General features: G+C 42.6%; 2 long non-coding RNA genes across 2 annotated transcripts; both read right to left on the minus strand.

Moving 5' to 3' along the window:
• Nucleotides 1-1,787: 1,787 nt before the first annotated feature.
• On the minus strand, nt 1,788-6,920 carry LOC104853766. Its single transcript, XR_777877.2, has 3 exons — nt 6,746-6,920; nt 6,580-6,618; nt 1,788-1,905 (listed from the first exon to the last, which is right to left on the minus strand). It is a non-coding gene; the product is annotated as an uncharacterized LOC104853766 (long non-coding RNA).
• A 3,043-nt stretch (nt 6,921-9,963) lies between these two features.
• Nucleotides 9,964-18,865, minus strand: LOC104853765. Its single transcript, XR_777876.2, has 3 exons — nt 18,830-18,865; nt 18,091-18,295; nt 9,964-10,099 (listed from the first exon to the last, which is right to left on the minus strand). It is a non-coding gene; the product is annotated as an uncharacterized LOC104853765 (long non-coding RNA).
• Nucleotides 18,866-20,220: the final 1,355 nt, after the last annotated feature.

The following is a 20,220-nucleotide window of genomic DNA, read 5'->3' on the forward strand; positions in this document are numbered from 1 at the left end:
CTGTGCTTCGAATGATGGCCTGGCCTTCAAAATTCATGTTGCCACTTAATCCCTAATGCAACAGTCTCAAGAGGTGGGGCCTTTGGAGATCCATCCTTAGTGCCCTACAAAAGGTCCTGAGAGGGCAGGTTCATCCCTCCTGGCCACTTGAGAACACAGCGTTTGCAGGAAGGTGCAGCAGTAAGGTACCATCTTGGAAGAGGAGTCAGGTCCTCAGCAGATACTGAATCTGCTGGTGTCCTGATCTTGGGCTTTTCAACCTCCAGAGATATGAGAAATAAATTTGTGTTCTCTATGTGTTATCCAGTCTGAATTATTTTGTTATAGCAGCACAAATGGACCCAGACAGTTGGACTGTGTAAGAAGAAGGCTGTGAACCATTGTAGGGGAGGCAGTATCTGGTGTTCTTCTGCCTGGCCTTTAAGCCACCATCTAATTGCTACTCTTGTCTGAAATAAGGAGTTATTTATAAGCCTACCTCATGGGGCCTTTGTGAAAACTAAATTAGGGCCTGGAAGCTTGGCACTGCCTGGTACGATGTTTTAGCATCATGTACAGAATTATGGGGTTGTGGTGTAATTTTCACAGGACACAGCAGTGGCCCCCCCACCCCAAATTTGTTGGCCAGCTTTATCAGCACCTCTGGGGTTTTTCTGAGAGACAATTTCTCAGGTCCCATCTCTGACCTGTAGAATCAGAAACTGTCTAGACCAGAAATCTGGTTTTTGTTTTGTTTTGTTTTGTTCTGTGGTGCCCAGGGCCTCACACATACTGGGCAAGGGCTCTACCACTGAATTACACCAAGCCCTACAATCATCTGGGTTTTAAGAAGCCGTCTGAGTGACTCTGATGCATACTTGAATTTGAGAGTCACTGGCATGAGGCAGAAAACTGGTACCTACAGGCTGTGTCTGGCTCACAAATGTTTTTGTTAGGCTTGCATGATGGTTGAAAATGTTAAAATTAGGTGTTGCCATTTATAATTTTGGAGATTTTACATAAAATTTCCAGTGGCTCCACTGGCCTGAGTGGAGTAAGAGCTGCTCATGTTTTGTTTTGTTTTTTTCTGGTGCTAGGGACCAAACCGAGCCTCATGAATGCTACACTACCCCCTGCCTTGAGACTGCCCTTTAGGATTCAGCAAGGAACCTGTTTCTACCTCTTGCTGCTTCCTGATGTGTTACCTTTGGCAGACTTTGTTCATTCCTTTACCTATCTGGTCTCTGCAACACCTGTTACAATGCTGTTTGGAAATAAAGGATCCAGATGCCACCAATGGATGCTCTCCCTGGCCCAGATAAGAGCATAGAATTCTCACAGGGGCAGTGGTTTGTTGCCTGGCATGTCCAGAACTGGAAGTAATGTGCCTCCCAGACCCACTGGCCTATGGGAACCAAGGTTAAGAGATGGGCCTGTGGAATGACAGCCATTCAGAACCCTCTGTTGGGCAAGCCTAAGACTCCAGTGCTAAGCCACTAAGGTACTTTCAAGGGTGACTATGGATGTTTTCAAGGTGGTACTTTTAAGGGTGTAGGGTTATTGACTGCATGGGGCTCCTAAGGGTTCCCCAAGGAGGAGGAGGAGGAGGAGAAGCAGGAGGGCCTACAAGGTATCCAGGAGGTCTCTTCTGGGGGGGCCCCTGCCTCATTCTTCCCGGCTTTCTGTTGTTCTTTCACCTCCTTTTGTGCTGCTTCCCCTCTGCAGCTCACTGGAAAGACATTCAGATGTTAAGACAAAAACTGACTTTCTAATCCACACAATTTTATTTTTGTACGTTTTATGTCTTTATTTCATCTGATGCCTTGCATTAAAATCTATTCTTCATTTATCTGGGACTCACTATGCACAGGAATAAACATATTGTTCTTTCTTCTTCCACTTCTAGTCTTGGCTGCCTAAAATTTCCTAAAATATATGTAATGTTCACATTCCATATTAGTGTAGAAAAGATACCACCAGCATAATATTCTCATCATGTATAAATAAATATAAAAATACAAGCATATACATGTTTTACCAAAGTAAACCATAAAAAGTAAGCAAACAAGGGCATAAGACATTATTTTTAGATGACTTCTCAATAAAATTATATCACATAATTGAGATTTTTGACATATCAAAATTTAAAGTAAAAATGAAAAAGAAAAATTTTTTTTTTTGGTACCGGGGATTGAACTTGGGTCCTTGCGCTTGCAAGGCAGGCCACCAAACCGCTGAGCTAAATCCCCGGCAATGAAAATTTAATAAATCCTCAAAATTACTTAATTTATACTTACTACATAGATCTTTTAATAAGCTAAGAAGCCATTCATTTTGGCTTTTCAGTCCACCAACTCAATACTGTAGGAAATCCTTAAAGGAATACTTAACAGAGATGATGAAGAGAAACATCCATAAGACCAAGGGAAAGAATAAGTTTTACTGAGAGAATAGTTAGATGCAGACAGAAATGAATCATTCACTGGAAAATCAATGTACTGCTAAGACAGGAATTAGTACATATCTTTCAATAACAGGAGTCACTATAAATGATCTTAATTGTCCAATTGAAAGACATGGACTCACAGATTAGATCCAAAACCAAGACCCATCTATACATCTGGAAGAGACACACTTCAACTGCAAAGGTCTAGAAGAAGGGAAAGGATGAAAACTGGTACACCAAGCAGCTAAAGTCTTAAAGCAAACAAGAGTAAATATACTTATATCTGACAAACATGACTTCAAACTGAAACTGGTTAGTACAGATAAAGAAAGTTGCTATATTCTTAGTGCCATTAATAAAGGGAATAATAAACTAAAAAGAGCTAATAATTACAAATGTATGTGTATCAAATACTGATGCACTGAATTTCATAAAACAAGCACTACTCATCATAAAAGTCAGATATACACCAGTAGTATCACAGTGGCAGCCTTCAGGGCTCCACTCCTTAAAATAGAACAAGACAAGACAAAATAATATGAATAATAAAAAAATCAGAGTTAAATTGTACTGCAAAATAAATGGGCTTAACAGAGCTTTCTAGAGTGTATTATGTAATATCAGCAGGATATATATTATTTTCAGCAGCCCATGGGTCTATCTGTATCCAAATTATAATTTAGATCATAGAGCAAATCTCAAAAACTATAAAATAATTAAAATAATTTCATGCATTGTATCATGTCACATTGGATTAATACTTGAAATCCACAGCAACAGAAATGCAAGAAGATTGAATAACACACTCTTGAATGATCAGTGGGTCACAGAAGAAGTCAGGGAAGAAATTTTAAATCACTAGTAAAAAACAATAACAGAAACACAATATATGAGTATCTAGGGATACAATGAAAGCAAATGTAAGATGGAAGCTCATAGTTAAGAATGCCTAAGTTAGAAAAAGAGTGATACTAAATAAATAACCTAAAGATTTATCTTATGGTTCTAGAAAAATCAAGAAAAATCCAAATCCAAGAGCAGTAAAAGGAAAGAAATAATAAACATCAGAGTAGAAGTTTATGAAATTGAGACAAAAGAGTACAAAGAATAAATGGATAGGGCCAGGGATTTAGCTCAGTGATTTTGCCACCTGCCTTGCAAGCACAAGGACCCGAGTTTGATCCCTGGTATAAAAAAAAAATGAATGGATGGATAAAATATTTTGTTATTTGAAAAGAGAAATAAGATGTATTTCTTAATTTTCAAATTTATGAAAAGAAATGGGGAAAAGATCCATGTTATTAAAATTAGAAATGCAAAAGGAGAATTTCAACAGGTACCACAAGATCTAGAGGATCTGGTTTCATCTCAGAATGCAAGGATGGTTCAATACACATAATTCAATAAATGTAACACACCAGGTAAATAGAATCAATGATAAAAATCACAGAAAAATATCAATAGATGCAGAACAAGCCTTAGACAAAATTCAACATCTATTCATGGCTCTAAAATCATAAATGAGATGAGAATGTCCATTATCACTCTCTTGTCAAATATAGTACTTAAAAGTACACTAAGAGCAATCGGGCAAAAGTAAGATATGAAAGTGATATGAGCCAGAAAGGAAGAAGTCAAATGATCTCTATTAGTAAATGATATGACTCTTTCTATATAAGACCCCCAAAAAATCCACCATAAGACCTTGGATCTGATAAACAAATTCAGCAAAGGGGCATTATATAAAATTAGCACGCAAAAATTAAGAGTTTCTGTATACCATAATAATCACAATGAGAAAGAAAATTTAAAAATTAATTATATTCATAATAGCTCCCAAAATTTAAATATCTAGAAATGAACTTAATGAAGCTAGTGAACTATCTGTAATAAAAATTACAGAACTTTGAAGAAAGAAATTGAGGAAAACATTAGGAAGTGAAAAGAGCTCTTGTTCTTGGATTGGCAGAATTAATATTGTTAAAATGGCCATATTTTCAAAAGTGATCTGTAGATTTAGTGTAATTCCTATTAAAATAATAGAATTGGGGATCTATTATTTTAGATACAGGGATACAGAAAAAAAACCCTTAAATTTACATGGAATCAGAAAACATTCAGAATAGCTGCACAGAATCCTGTGCAAAGCTATAGATATCATAACACTGGATGTCAAGTTGTACTATAAAGTTGTAGTAACAAAAATTACATGGCATTGGCACAGAAACAGCTATGTAGACCAATGGAATAGAGCAGAAGACACAGAAAAAACACTACCCATTTACAGCTATAAAATTTTTCATTTTTGTTTTTTGTTTTTTGAGACAGGATCTCACTATGTAGTTGAGACTGACCTGGAACTCGTTATGTAGCCCAGGCTGGTCTCAAACTCACAGTGATCCTCCTGCCTCAGCCTCTTGAGTGCTGGGATTACAAACATGAGTCACCACGCCTGGTCAGCTATCAAATTTTTGAAAAAGTTGTCCAAAATATACACTGGAGAAAAGACAGCCTTAAAAAAAAAAGGTTACAAGAAACTGGAAATCCACTTTCAGAAGATTGAAATTAGATCCCTATCTTTCACCTTGTACTAAAATAAAATCAAAATGGGCCAAATACCTTGATATAAAAACACAAACTTCAGAACCTTCTGGAAAATCACAAGGGGGAAACACTTGAAGCCACAGGCACAGGCAAAGACTTCCTGAATAACTCTAATCACACTGGAAATAAAGTCAAGAATCAATAAAGGTTATTACACCAACTTAAAAAGCATCTACCCAGTAAAGGAAACAACAGAATAAAAAGATAACCTACAAAATATGAGAAAAAATTTTCCTACTTGTCCTATTGAGGACTAATGTAAAGAGTAAGTAAAGAACTGAAAATAATTTACCTCTAATAAAAATGTTCTAAACAAGAAATGAACAAATCGTGGCCGGCACGGTGGTGCACGCCTGTAATCCCAGCACTCAGGAGGCTGAGGCAGGAGGATCACTGTGAGTTTGAGACCAGCTTGGGCTACATAGTGAGTTCCAGGTCAGTCTCAAAAGACCATAAAAAAAAAAAAAGAAAGAAATGAACAAATCAACTGAAAGGATTCTTCTCAAAAGAACAAATTGCCAGTAAGTACAGGAAAAAATGTTCAACATTTGTAACCATTAGCAAAATAGAAATCAAAATAACTTCAAGATTCCATTTCATCCCAGTTAGAATGGTGTTATCAAGAAGAGAATAAACAGTGAATGCTAGTGAGTATGTAGAGAAAAAATAACCCCACCAGATTATTGGTAAAAGTAAAGTAGTTTAACTACTAGAAATGGAAATTCTTCAAAAAGCTAAATATAAAAGTACCATTTGACCTATCATAATGCTCCTGAGTACATTATCAAAAAAAAAAAAAATTAAAGACAGGTGGCCGGGGATTTGGCTCAGTGGTTTTGTCATCTGCCTTGCAAGCACAAGGGCCTCAGTTCGATCCCCAGCACTAAAAATAAAATAAATAAATAAACAAATAAATAAATAAAGACATCATATTGTAGTAATACATGCACCGCCCTGTTTATATGGCAACACAATTCACAATAGCTAAGCTTTGGAAACAGCCTAGGTATCCATCAACAGGTGAAAAGACAAAAGAATCACTTATACAGTATTATACACAATGGAGTATCATTCAGCCGTTAAGAGTGAAACTGTGCCACTACAGCAATATGGTTGGAATCTGAGACCAGAATATTAAGTGAAATAAGCCAGATTCAGAGTGTTAAATACCATGTATATTATCCTATAATAAAATATAAATAAACAAATGAAATAAGAAGAAATGTTAGGAAACTGGCAGGTAAACACTTGGAGATGGGGAAGAGATTCAGGGAGAGAGAGGAGGCGAAAACAAGAGGAGGGGTAAAGGGATTAAAACGCGTCAAGACATGTAACAGGTATGAACCCATCCCACCATACCAATATCACTATTCTGCCTTACAAACATGCAGTAATCGAAAAAAAAAAAAAAGAAATACCAATCATTTTAATTTCCAAGAGCAGATTAGTTGTTAACTGTTCCTTACAAGAGTATCCATGTGTATTACATTCATTTTTTCAGTGATGAAGGCAAGCAACCAGTGTCAATAGCCATCTGCAGAAATTCTTACCTTTGCTCCCTCACAATGTCAGGTACAGACCAGCTGTTCCTAGGAAGAAGAGGAAATAAACTTTAGTAAAGCGAGAGAGAGAGAGAGAGAGAGAGAGAGAGAGAGAGAGAGAGAGAGTGTAGAGGCTGTTTCCCCGCCCTTTTGCCCAGAGCTCAGCTTCTCTGACCTGTCCCGGGAAGATCACAGCTAGAGCTTCCCGTGGTCTCCGGGTAGCATGGGGCACCACATTGCTCTGGGCACGCTGTGACGCCCCAGTGTCCCAGGGGCGGGGCTGGCCCGAGGGCCCCAGAGGTTCCTGAGCACGTGAGTGCCCTGAAGAACTCTGGCAGCGTTCAGAAGCCAACGGTCACCCGAATCATACACTTTGCCTTGTGCTTCGCCTCTGCTCTCCGCAGGCATCCATAGACCTCCGGACCGAGATTCCCTCCCCAAGGAGCCCACGTGCTGTACAGCACAGCCTTTATGGGCCTTTACTTGAGCAGGTACCTAGTCAGGTACTCAGGCAGGCCCAGGGCCGTGAGGCCGTCTTCCTCCCTTCAGGATCAGCGTCGGAGGCCCAGGCCTGAGCGCCCCGTTCTTTATGGGGTCCGGCCGGGCTGTGACAGTGCTGGAGGCCGCAGGGCTGTGGCCGCTCAGGCCTGGAGACAGGCTCCCTGCAGCCTGCCCTACTGGCTCCGCCTCAACCCAGAACTTTCCTATGCTACGTACAATTACGTGAAGCAGAGGCTGTGGATCGCCAGGGAACCTCAGCTCCAGAGTCTGATGAGGGTTCAGGTCAATCACCCGGTGCGCCCAGGGAGCCTCTACAAGTGCCCACCACAGAAGTGCCCAGACCCCTGTGCCAAGAAGAAGGTACTGAAAGCTCTCAGACAATGCACTAAAGGAAAGAGGAAGTTGGAGGAACCACTCTGGTTTGAGGCACCCAACCCCAGGAAAAGGAAGTCAAACCCAGAGACTAGGCCTTCTGCCTTCAAGCCAGTGGTCAGAAATGGAGTGACCCCTTCCTTTGTGCCCAGGCCAGGGATGGTGAGCAGAAGTGTGTGCTCACTGGCCTCCAGCACCTGGAGGAGGAAGACGAATTTGGGCATGCCTGCAAGCCTCCCACTGGCCTTCCCAGTGTGCTGCCCGACCTGTCACAGGAGCCATGCCAGCCCTGGATACTCTGTCATAGCTTCCTCTGGAGAGCTGGGAGCAGCTGTGGCACAGCTTGGGGGCTCAGGGCCTTTCTCCTCTCCCCAGGGGCCACCCCAGGAAGGCCTACCTGCTCTTCAAAATACTTGCCCCCTTGGCACCTGAGAGGGCCCAGCCACCCCCACCTGAGACGAAAAGCCCTTTCATGTTACTGACCCTTTCTGGATGCCCACAGGAGAAATGGAGCCACCGGACCACTTCCCACTGCTTCCTCTGCCAAATCGGCTACCCTCCTAGCCATCCCTCCTTGTCCTGAGGAGACTATGTCACAGAGATGGTGATTTAAAAACATAACGTGACTATATTCTTACCTGTCTTATTTGCTTTAATATACTTATGTAATATACTTATGTTGGAAAAGGTTGTTGATGTGTTCTATTTATATTAGACATTTATATCATTAGAAATTTTACCTTTGGGCCAAGGATTTAGCTCAGTAGCACCTGCTTCACAAGCATAAGGTCCTGAGTTTGATCCCTGGGGGAAAAAAAAAGAAATTTTACATGTGGGCCATAAAAACTCTCAATTTACTAATAACTTTCTACTTCCAAGGGTAAGCAATCAAATACCCTAGTGCAAGAAATGAGTCAGATGAGAACAAGAATGACTTAGGAACCTGAATTTCAAGGACTCCCTCTCAGGTATTCTTTCCAATTGGTTCTTTTTTTCCTCTGCATCCTCCCACAGTGTAGTCTCCCTCCCTGTGAGGAATGTCCTTTCCTCAGAGCTGACCCCAGGTCCCCAGTGTTAGCCTACTTTTTTGCCATTTGACCCAAAGCCCACTCCCTTCACTTTCCTGTCCTCATTCTAGTGATAAAATACCAAGCCTCCCATTGGCTCCCCTCTGCCTCTCCAACCAGCAACAGCCACAGCCAGCTCTTATAGACCCTGCCCTTTCTTTCATCCACTTGTGTTCCCAATGCACCTTTTGGGTGTCCCACAGCCAAAGGGACTTGGAGAAGGGAAGCCAAAAGGTAGGAAAGTGTGAAGGGTAGCACTATGGAAGATCATTCAGGGACGCAGGGACACAAGGAGCCTGTGACTGATGCATGGATCACTGCAAGGCGTGCTCACAGAAGGGAGGAGAGATCGGGCTCCACTTCAAATACTGCACAGGCAAGTGCAAATTTAGAGCCAGGGTACATGTACTATTCTGTTCACCTTTACAGTCTACGGAGTCATACATTTGTTCCCATTTCACATATGAAGACATGGTCCCACTGAGAGCTGATACCATTTTGCTGCATTCTATAAACGGCAGAGGCAGGATGCGACTCTGGCTGTCTGACACCAGGGCCATGTGCGGAGTCCAGCTGTTCTGGCTGACAAGGGAGAGCTCTGGGACAGCGAGGTACTGATGTTGCTAGGCCCTGAACAGTCAGGAGCAGGGCAGAGACCACTGAGGCCAACTGCACCTCGCAGACAGGGAACTGAGACCCCAGAACCACAGGGCTGGAGGCTGAGCCTGGCAGGATCCCAAGAGCCCTGGGCGCCTCAATCTGTTCTCTTTCCTCCAAGGACCTCCCTGTGGGTTGTGAGAAGCCAAGACGGCTGGACAAATATTTGTGGTTGACTTCTGGGGATTTTTGTGAGCAACATCATGAGCTCCTGGAAAGGGAAGGGGCCATCCCACTGCCCCTATCACCTGGCACCAGCTGGGCATGTTCTACCAAATTTGGGGATCACCCAGACCACCCATCTCCTCTTCACTGGGAGTGCTTTTGTCTCTGCTCAACTTTCCTTGCATTTGCCATGTACTTCTTGCATTTTAGATAATTCTCATGGCATCTGATATTTCCTAACCAACTGGAACCCTAAACACCTTTAGAATGTGTAGTGTCCTTTTTTGCAGTAGGGAATTTGAACCCAGGGCCTTTTCACTGAGCTGTATTCCCAGCCCTTTTTAATTTTCAAAAAATTGGAGACAGTGTCTCACTAAATTGCTAAATTGCCCAGACTTATGATTGCTCAAACTTGTGATCTTCCTGCCTCAGCCTCCCAAAGTGCTAAGATTATAGGTACTCACCAACACACTTGGCTTCATGGAGTATCTGTTTCATATACTACCATATAATGAGTCACTGCAGACAGTTCCTTTTTTAATAAACAGAATGAATTTTTAAATAATGAATAAAGGAAGGAACAGGCCCGGGGCACCACATCCTAAACTTCCTGATAGCAGCATACCTCCTTGATCCCCAGCTTGTACACAGAATCGGTCCACAAATGTGTTCTCATCTGCTTTCTTGGCAGCAAGTGGTCACTCCGCACCAGTGGATTGAGAACACTGGGACCCTCAAAGGCATTGAGCCTCATGGTTTCATTCAGCCTGCAGATAAAATAAAAACAAAACTGCTGCCGTCAGGCCAGGTCTTGCCTTCCTGAATTATTAAAAACGATTGTGGGCTGGCTTAGATCCTTCCCAGTCCCAGTGTTTCTGGGGCTCCTTTGCCCTCTGGCTACTCGGTGGCATTGGCCCACCGGGAGAAGTGGTGGAACCTCGAGGGCTTCCTCAGAGGAGAGGAGAAGCCAGGGCGCCCCTCCCCCACTCCCTCCACTTCCTGCTGTCTGTGTGCAGCAGCTGTGTCTCCTCTATGGCCCCAGCTCCCTGGGGCAGCCTCTGTCATCCTGCTGGAGGGAGAGTAGCCAGATTTAATAACTAAAAGACAGCACACCAGTTAAATTCAAACTGTCCATCAACTGAATACATTTTTTGCAACATATTTTTGATTCTGGTAAAATAACAAATTGGATATAACATGAACATTACGATTTTAACCATTTGAAAATGTACAATTCTGTGCTAATGTTTTTGCAGTGGAAAGGATCTGAGGGTCATATTTAACAGGCGCCCTATATTTTAGGGGCAACCTGGCCGAGGGATTCCTGTTCTTGGGCTTTGATAAGGACAGCACCTGCTTGGAGGTCCCTGAACAGGTTTTTCTAGCATTTCTGTTTCCAATTTTCTTCCCTCAAATCTCTGAGCAAGAGACCTAGGACTGGAAATGTGACTCAGTGGCAGAGTGCTTGCTGTGTGTGTGTGTGTGTGTGTGTGTGTGTGTGGTGTGTGTGTGTTGTGTGATAATGGGTTCGATTCCCAACTCTGTGAGAGAAAAAAAATAAGACCTAGGGTCCCTGTCTTTCCTTTCCTTGGCTGGCCCCTGGCTGATTTGGATAATGAGAAACATCTATTCTTCCTTTGCCAGTACTGCAGATATGGCAGAAGTTCCCTGAGTAGCTGAACAAGTCTCAGTGGGTGTCCCTAGCCCCTGCCCTGTCCTCAGCTCTTAATTTCCCCCTGCTGTAGAAAGCATCCAGGGGTTCTTTTCAAGCTCAGGTGCAGCTCCTGCCTCCTGCCAAGTGATTGGTTCCATGTGTCTGTCCGCAGGGTCACAGGGTCCCCTCCTCCTCCGCCCACCTACCTTCCTTCCCCATGGCTCCTCCTCTGGCTTTGCCCTTCCTGTGGCACGTCTGACACGTCCCCTAAGTCTGTGGCTCCCTCCTGCCTCCCTGCCCCATTTCAGACAAGACAAAGGAAAGAAAAGGGTGGCTCTTGCTGCATTCACTACTTTTATTAATGAATGCATGAACAAAAACAGCTGGCCCTGAAAACATTCCTGCTGAGCTGGGACATTGTAAAAGGAACCTGGATCTTAGTCTTTTGGTTTGGGGAGGGAATCAACTCACTCTGGTACAATGCAGGGCACCTCCCTAGATCACCAATTCAGAGACACAGCGCAAGAGGCTCTCACTCGTCTTTAAGGCCAGGATGAGCTGGGGAGGTTAACAGTTCATTTGCTGGAATCTATACAAGAGATTCCTTTCATTGCTTGGCTACTGGGCACTTAACATCCTCAGAACCGAGCCAGGTGGAGAAGCACAGTGCTGCCAAAAGTGTGTAGCTTGTGCTGCTCTTGGTGCTGTGTGTTAGGACACTATGCGCTAAGGATAGAAATAGAGTAAGCATTCAGAAACTTCTAGAACAATTTGACATTGCAGCACCTTCTGAGTACCTGATCATTTTTCTAGGAATTCCTTTTGTTACTCTTTCAGGTTGTAATGAATTAGAAGGCAAAACTGGCCTTTCATCAGAAGTCATTTGAAAAGTAACGTTTTAGAGCAAAAATCCTGAGTCTGTTGATGTGAAAAGAGAAATATCCTGAGGCAAGTTCGCCTCTGCCTCAGTTCTTCCTCTTTGAAATAGGAATGATAATAGCTCCTATCTCTGAATTATTAATTCTGAATTCTAGCCCATTCTGGAAAATTATAGAGTTCATGACTAAAGCTCTGAAGAGTGCCTGGCACTCAGTGAGGGTCAGTTGTGGAAGCTGGTGTTATTCTTGGTTGCTTCTTGGGTTGTCTTGACTACTCAGGACCATCAGATCACCTCTTCATGTGTTAAACAAAATTTATGAGAGACCACTGTTTTGAACTGAACCCCTGCCTTGGGCCCCACAGAATCAGACCAGAAGTCACTAGGTGCCAGGTGATCAAACTGAACTTTAAAATGAGTCAGTTTTCCCTAAAAACAGGAGATTTGCAGCAACCAATTGAAAGGGCCCAGTCTACCTGAGCCAGGATAAGGCAGTCCCCTTTTGTTTTAACCTTATAAGGAAAGTAACTTTGAAATGGCCAAGCTGCTTTTGTCCCTTAGTTTTGTTTTCTTTAGCCCTTGCTGGCTATAAAGTCAACTCTCTCTGCTCAGCTTCTAGGAACACTTTTTTTTTTCAGTGCTGAGGATGGAACACAGGACCTCAAGCGTGCTAAGCACCAGCTATAAAACTGAGTTACACCTCCAGCACCCCCTTTTTTAATGGGGATTGAACTCCGGAACTTGTGCTTATGAAGCAGAAGATGCAGCCCGATTTTTTTTAATAGGTGAGATGCTGCTGAATTCATGGATCACTAATAAGAATAATTAGATAATTAAACACAATGTGTTGGAATTTAATCCTTTAGCACATGGGAATATTTTCATCTCATACCCTTTTGGGAACCAGAGGGCCTACAAGATGAAACCTGGTCTGCTAGGGTCAGACCCCAGCTGTGGGTAAGCACTGGGGACAGAACCCGAGGCTGCCAAGGAGTTGCAGAGGGAAGCCACCGCCAGCTACTGGAGTATGAGGGGAAGGGACCATGCTGAGTCTGAGAAGGGTCACAAACCCAGAGTCACAAAAATGAGGATGCCATGAGGGCAGCAGAGAATGGACTCATGAAAAATGAGTGAGGGATGGTGTGAGATGCGTCCAGCAGGCAGTCTCTGCCCTGCTCACAGATTTCTTTACAGTTTTGGGAATACTTCAGCCTCCAGACTGCTGATGTTCTCTGCTAACCCTCAACCCCACGTTCACATATTTCAGTTACTCCAGGAAGGGTATTCCTTGCAGATCCTGATGCACAGTGCAAAGGAGACCTTGCCAGACCTGTTCACTCTCTTAAATGGGTGCTTTTCCATTTGGCGGCTTCAGACAAGTGTCCAGGCCTCCAAACACCCCTCTGTGTCCTGGTTGCACCATTGTGGCCCTCTGTGTCTCTGCTTTTCCTTCATCCTGCAATGCTACTGGAAGGAATAGTCTGCACTGGAGGACTTGCATTCCCAGTCCTAAATTCACATCCATGTTTTTCTTTTCTAAACTTCAAATTGCATACCAACATTTTCAAATTGGGAGAATTCATGTAAAATCTAGAGAACTAGTTTTGCTTTGAAAATCAGCCTCTTCAGCTGCATTGGACCCTCTTTCTTACCAGGCCATAAGCTATATTGGAGCTAAGTAGTAGCGGGACCCATCTGATAGCACTGTCTCCTGATAGTCTGGCCCGTTGTTTGTCTGCATTATTTATGCTACCTTTGTGAAATGTAGATGCATTTGAATTTGCAAATCCTAATCTAAATTTAGGGCTCTAAAAGTTCGTAATAGTTCTCCTCTTAACTAAAAGCGGGTGCATGCTCTTTTACATTTCTTTAGTATACTCTATTCCTTAGCCCGTTCCTTTCTCCTAGTCTCAGCTCAGTGGCATTAGTGTCTGTATTGTATTTCAAGACGTTTAGGTCCCAGAACTGTCATATCTTTCTTCATGTTGGGTCATAATGGGGTCATAAATGTGAATAACATTTTCAATAACATATAAAAAACTCTCCAGCATGTCAGGCATATATATAGACAACTTATGGGAAGCCACTGAAGGCTCTGCAAGGAGAGTATGAGTTAATCAGATTTGTAAATGGAGAAGAATCTTCCCTGGGTGCCATGTGGAGGCAGATTAGGGCAGTGAGAAGGGATCTCTTATGATGTCTGTGCATTGTTTCTGCCCCTCCCAGCCCGTGTCAGCTCCACCAAGGCAGGGAGAGTAGTCTGAGTCACTGATCTCTCTCCAACAACTAACATGGTGTCTGGCACATAGCAGGTGTGTGAATGCTTCAAACATCTCCCAGTTCTTTAGGGAAGGTTTGCATCTGTCTCACATCCAAATTTCACTAAGAAAGGCATCAGTCTTGTAAATGGGGAGGGGAGGAGGGGGTAAAGGGAGGGCAGGGACAAGGGAAAAAGTGAGAACCAAGACCTGTCATGTAAAGGTACAAGATCCCAATGATGAATGTAACTGTACTGTCTTTCTTTCTTTCTTTCTTTCTTTCTTTCTTTCTTTCTTTCTTTCTTTCTTTCTTTCTTTCTTTCTTTCTTTCTTTGTAACGGGAATCGAACCCAGGACATTGGGCTTGTGAGGCATGCACAGTAACACTGAGCTAAATTTCAGGCCCTCTTTTTATTTCCACATCACTTTCTCTCTTGTTAGCTAGCCAGCTTCCTTGGGTTTCTCTAAAAACAAACAATAACGAAAAAACCCAAAGACAGTAAGCATGATTAAAGAAGATGAATGTCCCCTAAAGCCCATGTGTTAAAGTTTTGGTCCCCAGTGTGTTGCCACAAGAAGGCAATGGAACCTATAGGAGGTGGAGACTAAAGATTGGAGTTGTACCTTACTGGTGGGGCAGATGCTTAGCATACATGAAGCCAGGACAGAGAGAGGCGGGTGGAGAGGAGCCTTTGAAAGGGACTGAGGGACTCCTCCTTTCTTGCTTGCTTCCTGGCCCTGAGGTGAGTAGTTTTTCTCCACCATGATGTGCTGCCTCACCATGAGCCCAAAACCAATGGGCCAACTGCTCATAAACTGAAACTTCCAAAACCATGAGCCAAAATAAGTTATTTCAGGTCTTTGTTATAGTGACAGAAAGATGATAAACACAACTCCTATAAAAGGATGTAGAGTTGACCACCTGGGAAGCAGCTTCATTGCCCCTCTGGACTGCATGCCCTCATCACCTTTGGTTTGGGCTCCTATATAAAACCATGTTCATGTTTTCTGCCCTCCATGACTCAGTATGTGCTGTGTGTCTCCTATCAAACGTCAGGCTAGGTTTTTGTTGTACCTTCTCATGAGTGGCTGATTAGAGTCTCTGCCAACCCAGGTTTTGAAGGTGCTCTTTCCTGCAAATGACCTGAGAGGAATTTTGCATATTTTTATGGCCTGTATTTTAATCAACTCACTTGAAATAAACTGTCCAAACTGGGTGGAAAAATCTCTCCAGGTATTTTTATATGAAGCACAAATAGAGAGTCTTATTTTTCTAGAAAGGCCTGTCCAAGACCTCACTACCTACTAAAGAAGACCTGGGAAGGCCTGGAATGGGTTGGGACAGGGATCCAGCCTGCCAGCTACCTGGGAAGGTCATGTTAACTTGCTGCCTGGCATTTGGACTAGCACTAAGAGCACACTGGAGAGACAGCAATGCATTGATGCCAGCCCCCCTTCCACTTCCTTCTAAGGCAGGCCATGTGAGCACCAGGGTCACGCACTGTTGAAAGGCACCTACTCACCTCACAGTGTGGCCTACAGGGACTGGCATCCAATAGGATGGAGCAAAGTTGTAAACAACTCCACTGGCTACATCACACTATGCTTATCTCTACAAATATTGACTCTGGAGGATCAAACAAGTACCAAAGGAAGGAACACAATAATATTTTCCCCTAGAGAGAAGATCCTGTTCCAAATATCCAGGACCCAGTAGAGTGGGCAGGTGGTGATAGCTCACTTGCAAGGTGAAGGTATCTATGCAGGGGCCCTGCTCTGACTCAATGGGCCATTTGAATGTCTTATAGCCAGGGAATCACAAGTTCAAGCCCAGCTTAGACAACTCAGTGACTTAGCCATATCCTCGCCTAAAAAGTAAAGGGCTTCGCAAGGCCTTGGGTTCAACCTCAGTACCAACCAACCAACCAATAAACAAGAACAGCAATAGCAAAACAGGCACCCATATTCTGGATCATATTTTTAAATCAGAGGATTAATCTCACAGGTCAGTGTCTCACAGTAAGGACACAACTACAGACTTGGCACTGATTGATCTGAACCCTTTTTAGGACCAGATACCTTCACAAGTCAAAAAGCTCTTAGAATTTAGAGAGACCCTGTCTCAAAAAATAATAAGGGTTAGATGGGCATCTGAAATGAAGAGACATTACTCAGATGAAGAAGTAGAAACAGGGGCCGGGGATTTAGCTCAGCGGTTTGGTGGCCTGCCTTGCAAGCACAAGGACCCGAGTTCAATCCCTGGTACCAACAACAATAAAAAAAAAAACCAAAACAAAAGAAGTAGAAACAGCAAATAAACATATGAAAAAATGTTCAACATCATTGGTTATTTGAGAGATGCGGATGAAAAAAAAAACCATTGAGATTCCATCTCACCCCAGAAAGAATGGCTGTTATCAAGAAATCAACCATGAACGGATGCTGGTAGGGTTGTGGAGAGAAAGGAATCCTTCTTCATTGTTGGTGAGAATGCAGACTGGTGCAACCACAGTGGAAATCAATATGGAGATACCTTAAACAAGTAGGATCAGAAATCCCATTTGACTCAGCTATTCCTCTGCCAGGTATCTTCCCAAAAGAATTAAAAGAATCATATCACAGTGAAATATGCTCACCCATGTTTATAGTGGCACAGTTTTTTTTTTCAGCTTTAATTGAGTTTATTGGTACATTTTAGGGATACAGCACAGTGACATTCATTGTTGGGATCTTGTACCTCTACATGACGTCTTTTTTTTTTTTTTAATTTTATTGAGTTTATTTGTACATTTTAGGGATATAGTACAGTTACATTCATTGTTGGGATCATGTACCTCTACATGGCAAGTCTTGATTCTCATTTTTTCCCCTTACCTCTGCCCTCCCTTCACCCCCTCCTCCCCTCCCCATCTACAAACACTTTATTTTCATCTTTTCATTCTCTCACATTTTTTGTTTTCCCTTTTTACTCTTCCCCTACCCATCTCACCTTCCCCACACCTTTAGCTCCTTTCTTCCCATTTCTAAATGTCAGTAATCTTATTAGAATCTTATGTATTGTTGCAGATTATTCACACCAGGGAAACTATTCGGTATTTACACATGTGTGACTTATTTATTTCACTTAGGAGTACATCTTCAATATGTATCCATTTTCCTATGAATGAATCTATTTTCTTGTTCTTTATGGCTGAGTAATATTCCATTTTATAGAAAAACCACATCTTCTTTATCCAGTTTCCAACGGATGGGCAAATGGGCTGTTTCCAAGATTTAGCTATTACAAACTGATAGCGGCACAGTTTGTAATAGCTAAAACTTTGAAACAGCCCAATTGTCCATCCGTCGGAGATTGGATAAAGAAGATGTGGTTTTTATTTTTTTAATAAAATGGAGTAATACTCAGCCATAAAGAGCAAGAAACTAGAGAAATTTATAGCTAAATGGATACACATTGAGACCATACTCTTAAGTGAAATTAATAAGATACACATGTGTAAATACTGAGCAGTTTCTCTGATGTGAAAAACTAAAGTGTAAATAAGGATCAAAATGTATAATTGATATTGTGTGATAGGAAAAAAAGGTCTAAAAGAGTAGGGGAAGTGGGAGGAGTAGGGGAAATGTAAAAAGAGAAAAGAAAAAATATAAGAAAAGGAAAACCATGGCAACGCTGCAAACATGTCTTTGTAAACAGGGAATGGTGGAGCGGGTGAAGGGAGGGCTGGAAATGGGGGAAAAAATAAGAACCAAGATAAATAACGTAAAGGTACAAGATCCCAATGATGTTTGTAACTATTGTATAACTAAAATGTAGCAATAAACAATTAAAAAAAGGAAAGTCACAATACAGGAATATCATGGCACCATGATTTACCTGTTAATTTTGTAATTCTTACTTAAAAATACAGAAATAAAAAGGGTTGCAGATATAGCTAGTGATAAGAATTTTAAGTTCTAAGTTCTTACCCCATTTTGCAGATGAGAAAGTTGAGGCTCCAAGCAGTTGGTGACTTGCAAAATGAAAGTCACATCGTAGGTTACCTGCCACAGCTGGATTGGAATCTCCAAATAAACTGCCTCTGCAGTGTGTTTTGGTTGTTTCAAGCTATGAGTTCTTTCGTGTTACAACTCAAATGCCTCTTTACACACTGAAAGTCCAGAGAGCAGAATTCTGGACAAAGAGCAGGGACTGAGGTCATTGCTTTGGCTAAACTTCCATGTTGTTTATTATTTTGTAGTGATGTGAGTGGAAATAATTATTGACACTCCATTCTGATCCCTGGACAGGAGGAACAGTTTGGAAAGTATTGACAAGATGCTCAGTGCAGCATCCCAGCCATGCAATGTGCAGTGTGTGTGTGTGTGTGTGTGTGTGTGTGAGACAGGTCTACGTAGGTGGCTTACTGGCATAGTGGTGGAAAATTCATTAAAACTCTCTTGATCTTTCCTTCTGCCTAATTACCAGAAAATGATACCTTACAGTCTCTTGGCCAGTGCTTATCATTATAATGTAGCAGAGTCCAGGCCCTGAGTTGGGCTGGGGAGAGGGAAGGTTAGGAATATGGAAAATAACATCTATATATGAATGTAAATAGGTCTGTATATATTGTGGGAGTGGGGATTGACCCCAGGCAATGCTCTATTACTACATTCTCAACTCTTTTTATTTTTTGAGACAGGGTCTCTCTAAGTCGTCCAGACTTACTTCCAACTTATGATCTTCCTGCCTTATCCTCCCAAGTAGCTGGGATACAGGTAGGTGCCCCTGCACCTAGAGGAAAAACAACACTCTTACTGAAGATGACAATGATGGAGGAAAAGAGGCAGGGAATGGAGAGAGAGAAAGTGAGTTAAACCCAAGAGAAGCTACAGTGTGCCGGGGAGGGTCAACAAGCAGTGGTAGAAATTGCTGCCCTGTGAGGTCACAGAGAGGAGGGAGCATTTCACAGAGAGTGAGGATGGAGTGGCCTCACGGGGAAGTGGTGCACATTGAGTGTGGGTGAGGGAGTGCACAGGAACTGTGGAGAGGACTCAGAGCAGCAGAAGGTACTCCGTGACACCCCAGAGGCACATATAGCACAGTTGCCTCCCATGTCTTTAATGCCTTACTAACCAAAAGCAGCCTCCATAAAGGCAGTTTTCAATGGTGTTTGTTGTGTATGGCTGAACCCCAAGGGAAGTATGGAGTTGAAGTGTGGGAGACAAAAGAAGGGTTTCAGAAACACCTTCACAACCAAGGAGACAGATGCCTTCCAACACCACCTCCAGGGAGACTTTCCAGCCTGCTGCTTTGGCTACAGTGCCCCATGAGTCTTCTAGAGACTCACTGTCCTCTGGCTTTAGATTCATAAGTCTGCAGCATTAGAATCAGGTTTATAATTTTCTACATACTCTTTTATTAGTGTTTTTCATGTGGGTGTGCATTGCCTCTTTGAATAGCCTGTACATTTATTTCTCCATTTCTGTTGTATCTCCTTGGCAGTGACTGGTACAGAGCTCCTCTTCTTTTGAGTATGGGCACACTCTCTAGTCCTTCCCCTTCAGCAATGTATAGATTAAAAAATGCCTGTGGTCTTAAATGTTATGCCATTCTCTTGGCCATGTCTTTTTTTTTTTTTTTTTGGTACCGGGGATTGAACTCGGGTCCTTGCGCTTGCAAGGCAGGCCACCGAACCACTGAGCTAAATTCCCGGCCCTTGGCCATGTCTTTTTTTTTTTTTTTGGTACCGGGGATTGAACTCGGGTCCTTGCGCTTGCAAGGCAGGCCACCGAACCACTGAGCTAAATTCCCGGCCCTTGGCCATGTCTTTTATTAAAATTCCCTTTTTAGCTCAGTGACACTGTGCCTGCATCGCAAGTGCAAGGTCCCGAGTTCTATACCCAGTATCGTTAAAAAAAAAAAAAATCCCTTTTTAATACGTGGAAGTTCTTTGAACTAACCTTGGCCCCTCAAGAGGTGTTTATCATGACATGAAAGCAGAGCAGGCTTGATTATTCTCATTTTTCTGAAGAGGACATTTTTCTGAAGAGCCTCCAAATGTGCATAATCAATTCACCAGGCCCAAAGATTAAAATATCTTTGTACCAACATACAGT

Source organism: Fukomys damarensis, unplaced genomic scaffold, assembly GCF_012274545.1.
Source record: "Fukomys damarensis isolate Sample0158 unplaced genomic scaffold, DMR_v1.0_HiC HiC_scaffold_16, whole genome shotgun sequence".
NCBI classification, from domain to species: Eukaryota; Metazoa; Chordata; class Mammalia; order Rodentia; family Bathyergidae; genus Fukomys; species Fukomys damarensis.